The sequence below is a fragment of the Triticum dicoccoides genome, chromosome 7A, assembly GCF_002162155.2.
Source record: "Triticum dicoccoides isolate Atlit2015 ecotype Zavitan chromosome 7A, WEW_v2.0, whole genome shotgun sequence".
Classification (NCBI taxonomy): domain Eukaryota; kingdom Viridiplantae; phylum Streptophyta; class Magnoliopsida; order Poales; family Poaceae; genus Triticum; species Triticum dicoccoides.
In genome coordinates this window covers 208,042,763-208,058,386 of record NC_041392.1, presented here as the reverse complement: position 1 = coordinate 208,058,386, position 15,624 = coordinate 208,042,763, and positions in this window count along the sequence as shown.

Below are 15,624 nucleotides of genomic sequence, written 5' to 3'. Positions count from 1 at the left end.
CGAATGGTGAGCAACCGTCACACTCGGGGGCTTAGCTGCAGTCCAGTACTCGCCTAAGTTTAAAAAATCCTACCGAGTGGTGAGCAATCCTCCCACTCGGGGGCTTAGCTGCAGTCCAGTACTCGCCTAAGTTTAAAAAATCCTACCGAGTGGTGAACAACCCTCCCACTCGGGGGCTTAGCTGCAGTCCAGTACTCGCCTAAGTTTAAAAAATCCTACCGAGTGGTGAGCAACCCTCCCACTCGAAGGTTTAGCTGCAGTCCAGTACTCGCCTAAGTTTAAAAACACGCTCCATCCTTATCCGCAAGGACGGCGAGGTGCAGGTAGACCATGATCTATCCTCAGAGCTTCGACACAAATACGATGTCCGCTCCATCCTTATCTGCAAGGACGGGGAGGTGCAGGTCGATGGAGGATCTGTCCTGGGAGCTTCGACACAAATAGAACGTCCACTCCATCCTTATCCGCAAGGACGGCGAGGTGCAGGTCGACCGCGATCTGTCCTTGGAGCTTTGACACAAATACAACATCTGCTCCATCCTGATCCGCAAGGACGACGAGGTGCAGGCCATGGGGAACACCAAGTATCTTTGCCCATGATACACTCGACTGAGCTGCCTCACAAAGGCAGTAGCAACTCAAACTGAAGAAACAAGTTCTACTCAAAGAGTCAAAAGATCCAAAAGCAACCAAGTTCAGGTAAATCCTACAAGGTTCTAGATCGCAGTTCAAGGTACTCGAGCATCAGACCCGAAGAAGTTTAAACGGTTACAAAATCCACTCAGCATACCGAGGCATATTTAATCAGATCATAAAAAGTTTGTTCACTCCGCGGGAGGACTGGTAGGCTCGACGAATTCGTCCAAGTCGATTCCATCTGCAATCCGAGTGGCAGCAGCAATAAAGGTTTCCATGACGGACTGGAAGTCGTGTTTTCTGGTATTGGCAACCTTGATCACTGCTAGCTTCTCCTCCTTGGCTTCCTTGCAGTGGACTCAAACTAGCGACAGAGCTACGTTAGCACCGCAGCGAGCAGATGACTTCTTCCACTCCTGCACTCGGCCTGGCATCTCTTTGAGTCGAGTCATCAAAGACTCGAGGTCATTATGGGGCGTCTCCCGTGGCCAAAGCATTGAGTCAATCCGCACCGCAACCTTTAGGCGAGCAAGGTAGGCCGTAACACCGGCAACACAGGATTCCAGTCGGAGCACGTTCATGGCAGCTTCATCACCGACAGGGGAAAGGTCAGGGTCCAGGCCTGTCTCGATCTGTCCGGTTTCTTCTTCAAAGTTTTGGCAGAATTCTACAAATGCAAAGAAATAATGAGTCGACGGCTGCATGGTGAATCGACGATAGCTAAACAGACAGACAAGGAAGAATACCTTCGAGCATAAGGAATAACTTCTTGGCGAGTGCCCCTAGATAAGCTTCCAGATCATTTCTCTTACGAGAAATGCCTTCTATCTTCTCGTTCAAAGCCACTTTCTCTTTCTTCAGACGAGTCACTTCTCGGTTGGACTCGTTAAGTGATGTCTTCAACTTGGTGTTTTCTTTCTCCAGCGCACCCACTGAGGCCAGTTTCTTGTCAGCAAATGCAGTCTTCTCCTAAGCCTCATTTTGCGCAGCGGCAAGATCGAGGTCCTTTTTCGCCAGAGCTGTCGGATTTCGGTTTCCGGCAGACCCTTGAGGTTCGAACACTGGAGTGCGCACGGAGATTTCGCCTCCTACCTTCCTGCACCCCTCCGCCTTGCTAGGATCCGAATTAAGGAAAGAACAATGCAAGAGACACAGGGTTTATACTGGTTCGGGCCACCGTTGTGGTGTAATACCCTACTCCAGTGTGTGGTGTGGTGGATTACCTCTTGGGCTGATGATGATGAACAATACAAGGAAGAACAGCCTCGCGAGGGTCTGTTCTTGGCTGGGGCGATGAACTACTGGGAGGAGCTTAGTCACCTTTCTCTCTCTCTCTCTCTCTCTCTCTCTCTCTCTCTCTCTCTTTCCGATCTTTTCTATCCTTCCAACCCTCCGGCTCGGCTCTCTCGCTTCTTTGCCCCTCAGCCCCCTTGGCTCTGTGGGTGGCTGGTCCTATTTATAGAGGCCCTGGTCCTCTTCCCAAACATCGAGCGGGAAGGGAGCCAACAATGGCGGGCTAATTTGAAGGGGACAGCTAGTATCAACTATCCTGACAAAAGCAGTCTTCGCCTGCGCAAAGCTCTGGTGATGACGCCGTCTTGGGCTCCACGGTGACCTCCATCTCGTAGTCCTCCTGGTCTTGGTCTCGTTGCACCAAAATGGCAACCTTTGCCTGATGCCTGGGTACTCCGCGGCTGCACTTGCCCCCTTTGCACCAAAGAGGAAGGGGGGACACTATGCGGGCTGGCACCCGCCTGGCGCCCCCGGTCGTCATGGCTTGCGTCACGGGCACCTCGTGAGGTACCCTGCCTTGATCTCTCTGCCTCCTCGTGAGCCAGCCTGACGAGGCCGTGCCTGAGGAAGCTCCGTGTCGTCCGCCCCGCGAGGCTTGGCCCCTCGCGAGGGTCTTGGGTTCGTGTTGTTGAAGATGGGCCGCGCTGGGCCCCCCTTTGAGCCACGCCGCAGGCTGGAGGCAGGCAAGTCTGGGGACCCCCATTCCCAGAACGCCGACATTAGCCCCTGGGCCCAAGGCGCGCTCGGACTTGGCCGTGCAGGGAGGCGGAAGGGCAAGAGCAAAGCGTCGCGGGCCCTAACAGCCTACGGCCGTGGGCGCCGCGTGGTGGTTGATTGGACGTGGGCATCTCCACTTCCCCATGGCGCCTCGGCAACTACACGGATTGGACAAGTCCCTGCATGCAAAGCGGGTCATAATTACCTGCGATCGTGGGGGCCGTTGGTTGGCCATCGCCAGTTATAAGTATGGACCGGCGCGCGCCCTTCCATTTCATCCCTCCTTGCTTCTCCTTTTCTTCATGGCCCCGTCAAGGAGGTTCTCGGCCGCAGATAAGGGGAAGGCTCACCAGGTTGAGCCCGCCTCTACCCCACCCAAGCGCGGTGCCGAGGGCGCCCTCATAAACATCCTATGGCCACCACGGTGGCTCCCCGCAGTCGTGGAGCCGATCTTCAGCGCAGCGACGGGCGGATTGCTGCGGCCGGGGGGCGCGCTCTGGCTGCGCGTCCCCCTAGGCCACGCTTTCGCGCTGTTGAAGTGTTGCCGGAGTTTGTCGTGTGGTCGGCGGGGCTGACCAGCACCCGACTTCCACTTCCTCGCTTCCTCCTTGGCAAGCTCCTGGCCGGCGCCCCGGGCGGCCTCTGGCTCCAGGCCGATGGCTGCTGCAGCCAGGCCTCATGGGTCTCACTGGAGGTCTCCGCGGCCGGGAGCCTATTCCTGGCCCGCGGTTGGCAGACGTTTGCCCGCGCGCGTGGCCTGATCCGTCGGTGCATCCTACACTTCGAGTTCGACGGCGATGCCACCCTCTATGTGAGGGTGTTTGGGGAAGATGGTCGCCGCGCAGGGTGTTGCCCCGAGGGTGACGACCGCGGCTGGGAACCCAGCTCCGGCGATGATGGAGAGGGCAGCGCTCGCGCGGCCGGCGGCGCTCAGGGTTCCTCAAGCTTCTCCGGTTCTTCTTCAGGCGGCGACTCTTCTAGCAGTGGCCGCGGTCAGCCTCCATGCCGTCGTATCTGCTTGGGAGGTGGCAACGTGTCCGCCTGCCGTCCCGCCCTGGTGAAGCGCGAGAGGGAGTCCGCCTGAGCTTCGGAGGCAGCTCGGGCCTTTCCTGCGGGCCAGTGTGAGGTGAGCCGCACCGGATTTGTTCTTTCTTTTCCTTTTCCCTGCGTAGCAAAGACAATAGTGTGGAGCCCCGCGGGGGCGTGTTTGGGTTATTGCTGTTAATCATCGTTTTGCTTTCGTTACCGTACCTTCCGGCTACGTGCCCGAGCGTGGATAGTTCCCGGCCCCAGCCGTGGGGGCGACCGACCCAGGCCCTTCGTTTGTGTCGCGGTGCCTGTGGGGCACGGACTTGAGGGGTGCTCCTGTAAGGGCCCAGGTCGCGAACTCTTTGAATGACTAGGATAGGAACACTCGTGAGGGCGCTCAGCTGCCCCTCGCGAGGCCTTGCACAAGAGAAGTCGAGGCAGGAGAGTGAAAAGTCAAAGAACCACAAGCCAAAGACGGCAACAACTTCAATAAAACTTCGAATGAGAAGGAACAAGACAACTGCGGAAAGCAAATGAAAAGCCGCGTTCGGCACCTAATCTAGTCTTCGACGTCTTCTCACCAGCGCGGAGCTAAGTGCTGCCACTGGGCGTGGGAGGGAGCCCCAGGGCCTGAGGCCGGCGCTCCTGAGACTCTCGGGCGTGTACAGCCCCAACTCATTATTACGTGAGAGTGTCATGGGCGGCGAGCCTCACAGGCGTTGGCCTTCTTCACAGGCTCCGGGCCTTTTCCAAAACGCGATAGCTTCACAGGCATTCGCCTTCTTCACAGGCTCTGAGCCTTTTCCAAAACGCGATAGCTTCACAGGCATTCGCCTTCTTTACAGGCTCTAGGCCTTTTCCAAAACGCGATAGCTTCACAGACTCTGGGCCTTTTCCAAAACGTGATAGCTTCAAAAGCATTCGCCTTCTTCACCGGCTCTGGGCCTTTTTAGGGGTAGAACCTCCGGAGGTGCTGGATGTTCCATGCATTCTGGACTGGCACCCCCTCCTGAGTCTCCAAGCGCGCTGAGCCGGGCCTGGAAACATGAACAACTTTGAACGGGCCCTCCCACATGGGAGAGAGCTTGTGCAGCCCCTCCCTGGAGAGAACCCGCCTGAGCACGAGGTCTCCTACCTGGCCGTTGCTTCGGGGGTGCGCCACCGAAGCGTAGCATATCTGTGTTCCAAGGTTAGCACAGTATGTTTTGAAGAGGTTACTGGTGAACTGCGAACCGTTGTCTGTGATGATGCGATTCGGCACCCCGAACCGGCTCATGATGCCCTTGATGAACTTGACCGCGGAACCCGCAGGAATGGTGCGGACAGCCTCTACTTTAGCCCACTTGGTGAACTTGTCCACGGCGACGTAGAGGTAGCGGTAGCCCCCAGGCGCCCGAGGAAACGGGCCCAAGATATCCAGCCCCCAGACTGCGAATGGCCACGAAAGGGGTATAGTGTGCAAGCCTCCTGCTAGCTGATGGATCTGCTTGGCGTGGAACTGGCAGGCCTCACAAGCTTTCACTAGTTCGACGACGTCATTGAGCGCAGTGGGCCAATAAAACCCACTGCGGAACGCCTTGCCGACGAGGGTCCGTGATGATGAATGATGTCCACAATCTCCGCCGTGTATATCTTCCAGCAGTTCCTTCCCTTGCTCCCTGGAGATGCAGCACAGGGATACATCGTTTGGCCGCTTCCGGTGGAGCTCTCCATCCTTGATGCAGTATGCCATGGCCTGGCGTGCCACTCGCTCCGCTTCCTCTTCCTTCTCTGGCAGGGTCCCTTGCATTAGGTAACTCCGGAGCTCCGCGATCCAACATCCCTCCTGAGGTTGCATCGTCAGGAGCAGGCGTGCTCCTGAGGCCGGGCCACAGGCTGGAGCCCCTGAGGCAGGTTGCTGGGGGAGCTCCTCCCGGGGCTGAGCCATGTTCGATAATGACGGCAGGGCTGATGGCTTGAAGAGCCGCTCCTCGAAAACGCCAGGCTCCTGAGGTAACCGCCTAGATGCCCGTTTGGCGATGTCGTCGGCCTCCTGATTGGTGCCATGGGGCACATGCTGCAACTCCAACCCCCAGAACTGCTTCTCCATCTTGCGGACCTCCGCTAGGTAGGCGTCCATGTGCTCATCCTTCGGCTCGTACATCTTGCGGACCGCCTTCAAGCCCGCTATTACACCTTCATACTCCGCTATGTTGTTGGAGACCTTTTCACCTTGCTGGAAACAGAGCTGCATGGCGTAATAGAGCTTGTCCTGAGCGGGCGATATAAGCACCGCCCCAGCCCCAGCGCCATGCCTGGAGAACGCCCCATCGAAGTACATGACCCAGCCTTCTGGCGCCTCACTTCCCGGGGACAGGGACCGATCCTCGTCGGCCTTGAGGCCTGGCGCCTCCGTCCATTCTGCCACAAAATCCGCCAATGCTACTCCCTTGATGACTCTGGTCGTGCTGAATTCGAGCTGACACGCTTGCAGTTCTATGTTCCACTCAGCGACCCTTCCAGCTGAATTAGGGCTCCTGAGTACTCTCTCTAGGGGGTATGACGAGACGACCTTGATGGGGTGACCCTGAAAATAGTGTCGCAGCTTGCGCGAGGCCACCAGTAGCGCGAGGAGGAGTTTCTAAGGCATGGGGTACCGTGCCCTTGCATCCCGCAACATCGTGCTGACGAAGTACACTAGGTGCTCAACGAGATGGAGTGCGTCAGTGCTGGTGGCTCTCTTCGGAGACCGTTGCGCCTCTTGAGGCAATGAGGCCTCCTGAGATTGGCCATCTGGAAGAGGGGCTTCTTCCGCCTCTGGTGCGCCCCTTTGCGGCGGCTGATCCTCCTCAGCCGTGGTGGCGGTTTCTGTAGGCCTTCCTTGTCCCTGTTCTGCCTTGTCCCGGGCTGCTGCCGCGGTTTTGATTCGGCGCTCCTCTATGACTGCCACCAAGGCTGCGCTGGCGGAGTAGGGAGTGGCGGCGAGGTAAAGCACCAGGGGATCTTGAGGGTGCAGAGCCACCATGACCGGTGGGCTGGTCAGGTATCTCTTGAGATCCTGGAACGCCTTGTCGGCCTCTTCAGTCCACTCGAAGGGCCCCTTTTTCTTCATTAGCTGGAAGAAGGGTAGTGCTCGTTCCCCCAACTTGGAGATGAAGCGCCCTAGCATGGTCACGCGCCCCGTGAGCTTCTGCATTGCTCTGAGGGTCTTCGGCGGGCTCATGTCTTCCACCGCCTTGACCTTCTCCGGGTTAGCCTCGATGCCTTGGTGGGACACGAGGAAACCCAAGAGCTTGCCCGAGGGGACTCCGAACACACACTTCTCTGTGTTGAGCCGTAGGTTCACTGCGTTGAGGCTCGCGAAGGTTTCCTCTAAGTCTTGTATCAAGGTCCTGGCCTCCCGAGACTTTACCACAATGTCATCGACGTAAGCTTCAACATTCTTCTCGAGCTACGGGCCCAAGGTGATGTGCATCAGCCACTGGAAGGTCGCCCCTGCGTTACGCAGCCCGAATGGCATGCATGTGTAGCAGTACACCCGACACGGGGTTAGGAAGGCTGTCTTCTCGACGTCTTCTACCGCCATCTTGATCTGGTGATACCCAGAGAAGGCATCCAAGAAGCATAACAGGTCGCATTCCGTAGTGGAATCGATGATCTGGTCGATGCAGGGGAGCGGGAACGGATCTTGCGGGCATGCTTTGTTGAGGTTGGTGAAGTCGACACACATGCGCTCCTTCCCTCCCTTCTTTGGCACAACGACAGGGTTGGCCAACCAATCCGGGTACCAGGCCTCATGAATGACCCCAGCGGCTTCTAATTTGCGGGTCTCTTGGACGATGAAGGCCTGCTTTTCTGTGGACTGCCGCCTGGCCTTCTGCTTCACAGGGCGCACGTTGGGGCACACGTTGAGGTGATGCTCGATTACACTCCTAGGGATCCCTGCCAACTGGTCAGGCTCCCAAGCTAATACCTTCTTGTTTGCGCGCAGGAACCCGACCAGGGCCTTCTCCTGCTCGGGTTTGAGGTGGGAGCCTATGGTGAAAGTGGCATTGGTAGATCCGTCCTCATCGACGGGTATCTGCTTGGTTTCTGCCTTGTCTAGGGTGAACAACTGTTTCTTCTTGGCGGGTGCAGCCCCCTTGGGCCCGGGGGTCTCCAAGTTGGCGGGCTGTGCCGCCGCCATCTTGAAGGCGAGCTTGAGCACCCGCAGCACGTCCCCAGTGTCCGCGTGCATAGTGAGGACACCGCTACTCCCAGGCATCTTCATGAGGTTGTACGCCGGGTGCGTCACGGCCATGAACCGGGCCAGCGCTGGGTAGCCGAGGATGGCGTTGTAGGGGAGGCCGATGGGGGCGATGTCGAAGTCGAGCAGCTCCGTGCGGAAGTTGTCGTAGGTGTCGAAGGTTACTGGGAGCCGGATCTGTCCCAAGGAGCTGGACGACTTGCCCCCAACGCCTGAGAAGGGCCAGCTGGGTTGCAGCCGTTCCAGGGGTATGCAGAGGAGGTTGAAGGCCTCGACCAAGAGCATGCTGAGGCCTGCGCCGCCATCAATGAGGGTTCTGGTGACGGCCACCTGGCAGATGGTGGGGGTGCACAGCATGGGGAGCGCACCCGGGCAGGCCGAGTTGGAGGGGTGGTCGTCCGAGCTGAAGGTCAGGCCGGTCTCGGGCGCGGCCCGGTCCAGGGGAGCCCCCTGCCGCGTGGAAGCGGCGCTGACCTGGCGGATGAACGGCTTGACATGGTGACTTGTAGGCGGCGCCTGCGAGCCGCCCAAGATGGCCGCGACGAACGGGGGTGTTGGTGCAGCGCGATGGGCGGGGGAGAGGTTGCGGGGCTCCATGGGCGCGTGGAGCGCGTGGGACGAAGAACCAGCTGGGGTGAGCAAGGGAGTTGCGGTGCGGCCTTCTTGCCGCATGGACGGATGCTGGGACGACGCTCGCTGCTCGTTCCCCGCCAGGACGATGGCGGCGTTGACGGCAGGCGACGGGGAACGGCGAGGACGCCCGCCGACAGGGGCCGTCTGGGCGACCCGGGAAGCGAGCGTGGCCCGGCGCTCGGCGCAGGCCCGACGAGCGTCAGACATGGGCGTGATGGTCGGATGAGAACGGGGTGGTGGAAGACGGATCCCAGCGCACCCCTACCTGGCGCGCCAAATGTCGGATTTCGGGTTCCGGAAGACCCTTGAGGTTCAAACACTGGGGTGCGCGCGGAGATTTCACCTCCTACCTTCCTGCACCCCTCCGCCTTGCTAGGATCCTAACTAAGGAAAGAACAATGCAAGAGACACAGGGTTTATACTGGTTTGGGCCACCGTTGTGGTGTAATACCCTACTCCAGTGTGTGGTGTGGTGGATTGCCTCTTGGGCTGATGATGATGAACAATACAAGGAAGAACAGCCTCGCGAGGGTCTATTCTTGGCTGGGGCGATGAACTACTGGGAGGAGCTCAGTCAGCTTTCTCTCTCTCTCTCTCTTTCCGATCTTTTCTATCCTTCCAACCCTCCGGCTCAGCTCTCTCACTTCTTTGCCCTCAGCCCCCTTGGCTCTGTGGGTGGCTGGTCCTATTTATAGAGGCCCTGGTCCTCTTCCCAAATATCGAGCAGGACGGGAGCCAACAATGGCGGGCTAATTTGAAGGGGGACAGCTAGTATCAACTATCCTGACAAAAGCAGTCTTCGCCTGTGCAAAGCTCTGGTGATGACGCCGTCTTGGGCTCCACGGTGACCTCCGTCTCGTAGTCCTCCTGGTCTTGGTCTCGTTGCACCAAAACGGCAACCTTTGCCTGATGCCTGGGTACTCCGCGGCTGCGCTTGCCCCCTTTGCACCAAAGAGGAAGGGGGGACACTGTGCGGGCTGGCACCCGCCTGGCGCCCCCGGTCGTCATGGTTTGCGTCACGGACACCTCGTGAGGTACCCCGCCTTGATCTCTCCGCCTCCTCGTGAGCCAGCCTGACGAGGCCGTGCCTGAGGAAGCTCCGCGTCATCCACCCTGCGAGGCTTGGCGCGTCGCGAGGGTCTTGGGTTCGTGTTGGTGAAGATGGGCCATGCTGGGCCCCCCTTTGAGCCACGCCGCAGGCAGGCAAGTCTGGGGACCCCCGTTCCCAGAATGCTGACAAGAGCTGCTTCATTTTCTCTGAAAGATATGTACTCGAGTTAGATAGAAGAACGAGGAGATAACTTGTGAGTCGGCCAAGATAAACAATCGACCAGTTGTTACCTTCCATACCGGCTATCTCATCTTTGGCCTTCTGCAAGTTCTGCTTAGCCAGCTCCAAGTCAAGATTGAGTTGTCTCTGCTTCTCGATTTGGAGATGAGCTCATAGGATTTCTGAAGTCAATAAATGTTACATCAGTGAACATAATCAAAAGTTATTCACTCCCGAGTGTTCTCAGAATACTGCCGAATCAAACATTCAACAACAGTCTCGGGGACTACACCCAGTGGGTGCACTTAGCGTGCACCCACTCATTCAAGTTACACTCAACTTGATCCGTTCAGAACGAGTGACAAAGTTATGATTCCCAGACCATAGCCGACTGCCCACAGTCAGCTACGATCTCGGGGACTACACCCAGTGGGTGCACTTATCGTGCCCCCACTGGTTCAAAGACTCAACCAACACAATCTAGTCGACTCACGAAGCAAAGACTATTCAGCAGTACTATTCAGCAATGAATTAAACACCCACTGGGTGTACAAATGCAAAAAGCAGACTAACGAAAAGATGTACAAGGAAAATTTTCGGGTAGCATATCTAACAGAACAAGCGACAAGCTAAGAGTTCTAAACCAACCTGGACATTGCTCCGAAGAGCTGAGATGGCGTCATAAGGAGCTTGACTGGCCCCTCGAACCACCTTCATCTGCTCCATCATGATGCCTGCCTGGCGTATGGCCTCCTTGGCAGCACCCACTTGGTCCTCCGGGACGCGATACGTAGTGAAGATTGGAGACGGTGTATCGGCTGGGATCTGAGCAGTTGACATAGAAGGCTGAGCACTCGGCAATGGTACGACAAAAGTCACAGAAGTTCGGTTGGCATCGCTGGTCTCCTGGATCACCGGCTCCATCACTAGCATTGACTGTTGCACCTTGCCAGTTGATGCCTTCTTACTCCTCCTGGGCCTCAGCAGCACATCCTCGTTGTCATCTGGAAGATCAATGACATTGGGAGGAGCTGCAAAAAAGAATTAATCATCAGAATTTAGTCGATCAACAAAATGGCTAAGAAAGAAAAGACAAGTTTGCAAAAGTCATACCCGGGTTAGAAGTGACCGTGTCTTCCACATCCTCGCCATCATCCCTGTAAGCAGAAGTCCCAAAAGTAGCAGCTCTGCAAGTTTCAAGATTCACTCGGACAAATGAAAAAGAGAGTCAACAACACAAGTCCTTAATCGAAAAGTGGGGACAAGATGCTTACGTAGATGTGACGGGGACGTCGATCTTGATCGTGGGCAGGGTCTTCCGAGGCTTTGGTTCTGCAACTTTTGGCTGCTTTGGAGGCTTCTCAGTCGGCACAGGGGAAGAGGTCCGAGTGCGCTTGGAAGTCTGTCCGGTCGGCTTAGCTACTTTGCCATGGATACTTGTTGGGTCGTTCTTATGTTTGGAACGCTTTTCGTTGCAAGGTGGTGACTCGGCTTCTTCACCACTGCTCGATTCGTCGCTTTCCTCCTCCTCTTGTCCTCCATCAGACTGCCAATCCATGCTTTCGCCTCCGCTTTCTTCTCCTTCCTGGTACTGCTCTTGCTCCCCGTTCGGCATTGAGTATGTCTCCGTATAAACCTGCGAAGCAAAAGATGTGACCAAAGGATGGTCGAGTCAGTAAACAACTACAAGTCAGAATGAAAAACACTCGGAGATAAGCGACAGACCTTGTCTGGTTAGTTGTTGGTGTCCAATGGTAAAACTCTTCGGGACCCCCTAGGGTTATCCTTGTTCCCAGTTATGCTTTGCACCCACTGTGCTACCGTCTTCTCATCAACGTCCTCCGGGTGGATCCGAGTGGAATCTTCAATCCCTGAGTACATGCACATGGAGTGATCATGAGCCTAGAGGGGTTGAATACGTCGACTCAGGAATACATCGAGCAGATCCATACCACTCACACCCTCATGGATCAGCTGAACTACTCGCTCCATCAACATGGACACCTCCACCTTCTCCACTGGAGTCACTCTCAAGGAAGTAGGTTTCTGGACTCGCGCCAAGGAAAAGGGGGGAGACCAGTCGAATGACCAGGGGTCGACTTGTCTTTTGCAATAAAACCAAGTCGACTGCCACCCTCTAACCGAGTCAGGGAGAGTCATCGCAGGAAAAGCACACTTCCCCCTCATCTGGATACCTAAGCCCCCACACATCTGGATCACCTAGGTTTTCTCATCACTCAGGTTGGCCTTTTTCACAGTCTGCGAGTGGCATGTGAAGATGTGCTTAAATAGACCCCAGTGCGGTCAGCAGCCTAGAAAATTCTCACACAAGGAGACATAGGCCGCAAGGTACGTGATTGTGTTGGGAGAGAAATGGTGGAGTTGGGCTCCGAAGAAGTTCAAGAATGCACGGAAAAAGGGATGTGGGGGCAAAGAAAAATCACGGTCATGATGAGTGGCGAGTAAGACACACTCACCCTCCTAAGGCTGTGGCTTAGTTTCATCCCCCGGGAGCCTCCAGGAATCATGCTCAATCAGCCCGCTCTCGGCCAGGTCTTGCAAGTCATCTAGCACGATTGTGGATCGGATCCAGTCGCCCTGAACCCAACCGCGTGGCAAACCAGATCTCGACGACGACCCGCTCTTGCCGGTCTTCTTACCCTTCCCTTTCGCCGCTCCCTTCTTTGCGCGCTCCAGCACCGTCGTCTTGTCCTTCGCCATCACAGCAAGGGGCGCACGGGCGGGAGGCGGCATCGAGGGCGGAAGCGGTAACGATGGAGAAGTAGAGGAGGAAGAAGGAGAAATTGAGGCGCACTGTGCAAAATTCCCCAACCCAACGTCTTATATGGAGTCATTTCCGAGTGACTGGCGACTGGGCCCGGGCAATCATGTCAAATCCGGCAATTTTCGCTCGCTCAGTACGTGGCGAAAAAGGTGGCATGGTGATCGAGGCGCCCCTGCCTAATCCATCCCAATTACTGCGGCCTCCTCCGTCCCGCGTGCTTCCCAAAATTTCGAATCCCGCAAGATCCGGGAACTGCAGAGCAACATGTCAGACTGAAGATTTATTTCATATCAACACTCGAAGCTTATCAGCAAAAGTTCACTCGACTACTTTAGAATGGATCAAGGCAACTGAAAATGAAGTCAAAGTTATCGCATAACTCATCAGTCTAAGGAAAATACTTCCGCAGCATGTACCAGCGTCAGGATCAACTTCCACTCCCATTTCCACTCAAACCCTGAACCATTCGGGGGCTAATGACGAAGACATGTACATAGGGTAGGGTCATAGGCCTGACCTAGACACCCTCACCAAGGACATTGGCCTAAAGTCGTAAGCATTCGAGGGATACCATCATTCACTCGACCATAAACACTCCACTCGGAAGATTCAAGTTCACCCGACCAAGGAATACTCACTCGACCGCGACAAGAATCACGCGACAGCTAGAAGATCTAAGATCACTCTGTATGGCAACGGTCCGGCGTTACCTTATAGACTTAATAGTCATTCATGTATCTTTATTGCTGACATTATCAGTAACACCCATCTTTATGTACCTTAAACCCTGTGTAATTGAGGACTGGAGGGGTCCGGCGAACTCTATATAAGCCACCCCCTCCTCTGGCACAAGGGTCACACCCCCTGTAACTTCACGCATATTCCAATCGACCGAGCCTCCGGGCACCAAGACGTAGGGCTGTTACTTCCTCCACGAAGGGCCTGAACTCGTACATCCTGCATGCACAATCTCACCGTAGCTAGGATCTTGCCTCTACATTCTTACCCCCTACTTTACTGTCAGACTTAGAACCATGACACCCCCCGGAAAGTTCATGGGCCTTCACGGGCCTTAGTGGAAAGGAGAGGAGGGCCACAAGGGAGGCCACCCATGGCCAGTCCGAATTGGACTAGGGAGGGGGCGGCACCCCATCTTTCCTTCTCTCCTCTTCCTCCTTACCTCTTTCTCCCTCTCTTGGAAGGAAGGGGACTCCAACTAGGATTGGGAATCCTAGTTGAACTCCCCATGGCGCGCGCCCCCCTTGGCCGGCCTCCTCCTCCCCTCCTTTATATACGTGGGAGGGGGGCACCCCAAAGGGACACCAAGTCTTCTCTTAGCCGTGTGCGGTGCCCCCCTCCACAGTTACACACCTCGGTCATATCGTCGTAGGGCTTAGGCGAAGCCCTGCGCCGGTAACTTCATCATCACCGTCGCCACTGAAGGAAATAGGCCCTAGTGGCAATAATAAAGTTATTATTTATTTCCTTATATCATGATAAATGTTTATTATTCATGCTAGAATTGTATTAAGCAGAAACTTAGTACATGTGTGAATACATAGACAACCAAAGTGTCACTAGTATGCCTCTACTTGACTAGCTCGTTGAATCAAAGATGGTTAAGTTTCCTAGCCATAGACATGAGTTGTCATTTGATTAACGGGATCACATCATTAGAGAATGATGTGATTGACTTGACCCATTCCGTTAGCTTAGCACTTGATCGTTTTAGTTTACTGCTATTGCTTTCTTCATGACTTATACATGTTCCTATGACTATGAGATTATGCAACTCCAGATTACCGGAGGAACACTTTGTGTGCTACCAAACGTCACAACGTAACTGTGTGATTATAAAGGTTCTCTACAGGTTTCTCCAATGGTACTTGTTGAGTTGGCATGAATCGAGATTAGGATTTGTCACTCCGATTGTCTAAGAGGTATCGCTGGGCCCTCTCGGTAATCCACATCACTACAAGCCTTGCAAGCAATATGACTAATGAGTTAGTTACGGGTTGATGCATTACGGAACGAGTAAAAAGACTTGCCGATAACGAGATTAAACTAGGTATTGGGATACCGATGATCAAACCTCGGGCAAGTAACATACCGATGACAAAGGGAACAACGAATATTGTTATGTGGTTCGACCGATAAAGATCTTCATAGAATATGTAGGGGCCAATATGGGCATCCCAGTTCCGCTATTGGTTATTGACCAGAGAAGTGTCTCGGTCATGTATACATAGTTCTCGAGCCCGTAGGGTCCGCATGCTTAACGTTCATTGACGAGATAGTATTTATGAGTTATGTATGTGTAATGCCCCATATGTAACCTGCCATATTTGTATTCCAACTCTTGCCATTTTCGGCACTAAGTTATGAGATTGCTCGTTGTTGGGTTCTTGTCTTCGTGTTGCTTTTGTCTTTGTCATGCATCTCATATCATGTCATCATGTGCATCGCATTTGCATACGTGTTCGTCTCATGCATCGAGCATTTTCCCCGTTGTCCGTTTTGCATTCCGGCGCTCCTATGTCCTCCAGTGTCCCCTTTTACCAATTTTCGTGTGCGGGTGTTAGACATTTTCGGATTGGACCGAGATTTGCCAAGCGTCCTTGGTTTACAACCGGTAGACCGCCTGTCAAGTTTCGTGCCATTTGGACATCGTTTGATATGCCAACGGTTAACCGAGGAACCGAAAAGGCCTCGTGTGTGTAGCAGACCAACACCTCTCCAAAGTGGCCCAAAGCATAGCTAAACCCCCTCCATCATCGCGGTCGTTCGATCACGAATGCGTGGCCGCAAACCGTGCTCAATTTGGAGCCTCCTAGCTCCCTCTACCTATAAAAATGCTTCTCCCCCGAAATTTTCGGATCAAACCCTAGCCCATCCCTCTCCTCGCGCCGTCGGACACAAACCACAAGGCCGGACGTGTCCGCCCTGCTCCACCCGACGAACCCTACTCCGCCATGTGGCCCGCTGCCGCCTCCAGCGCCGCTGGCCCGCCGAGCCCAGGGCGGGCCCCCGAGGCCA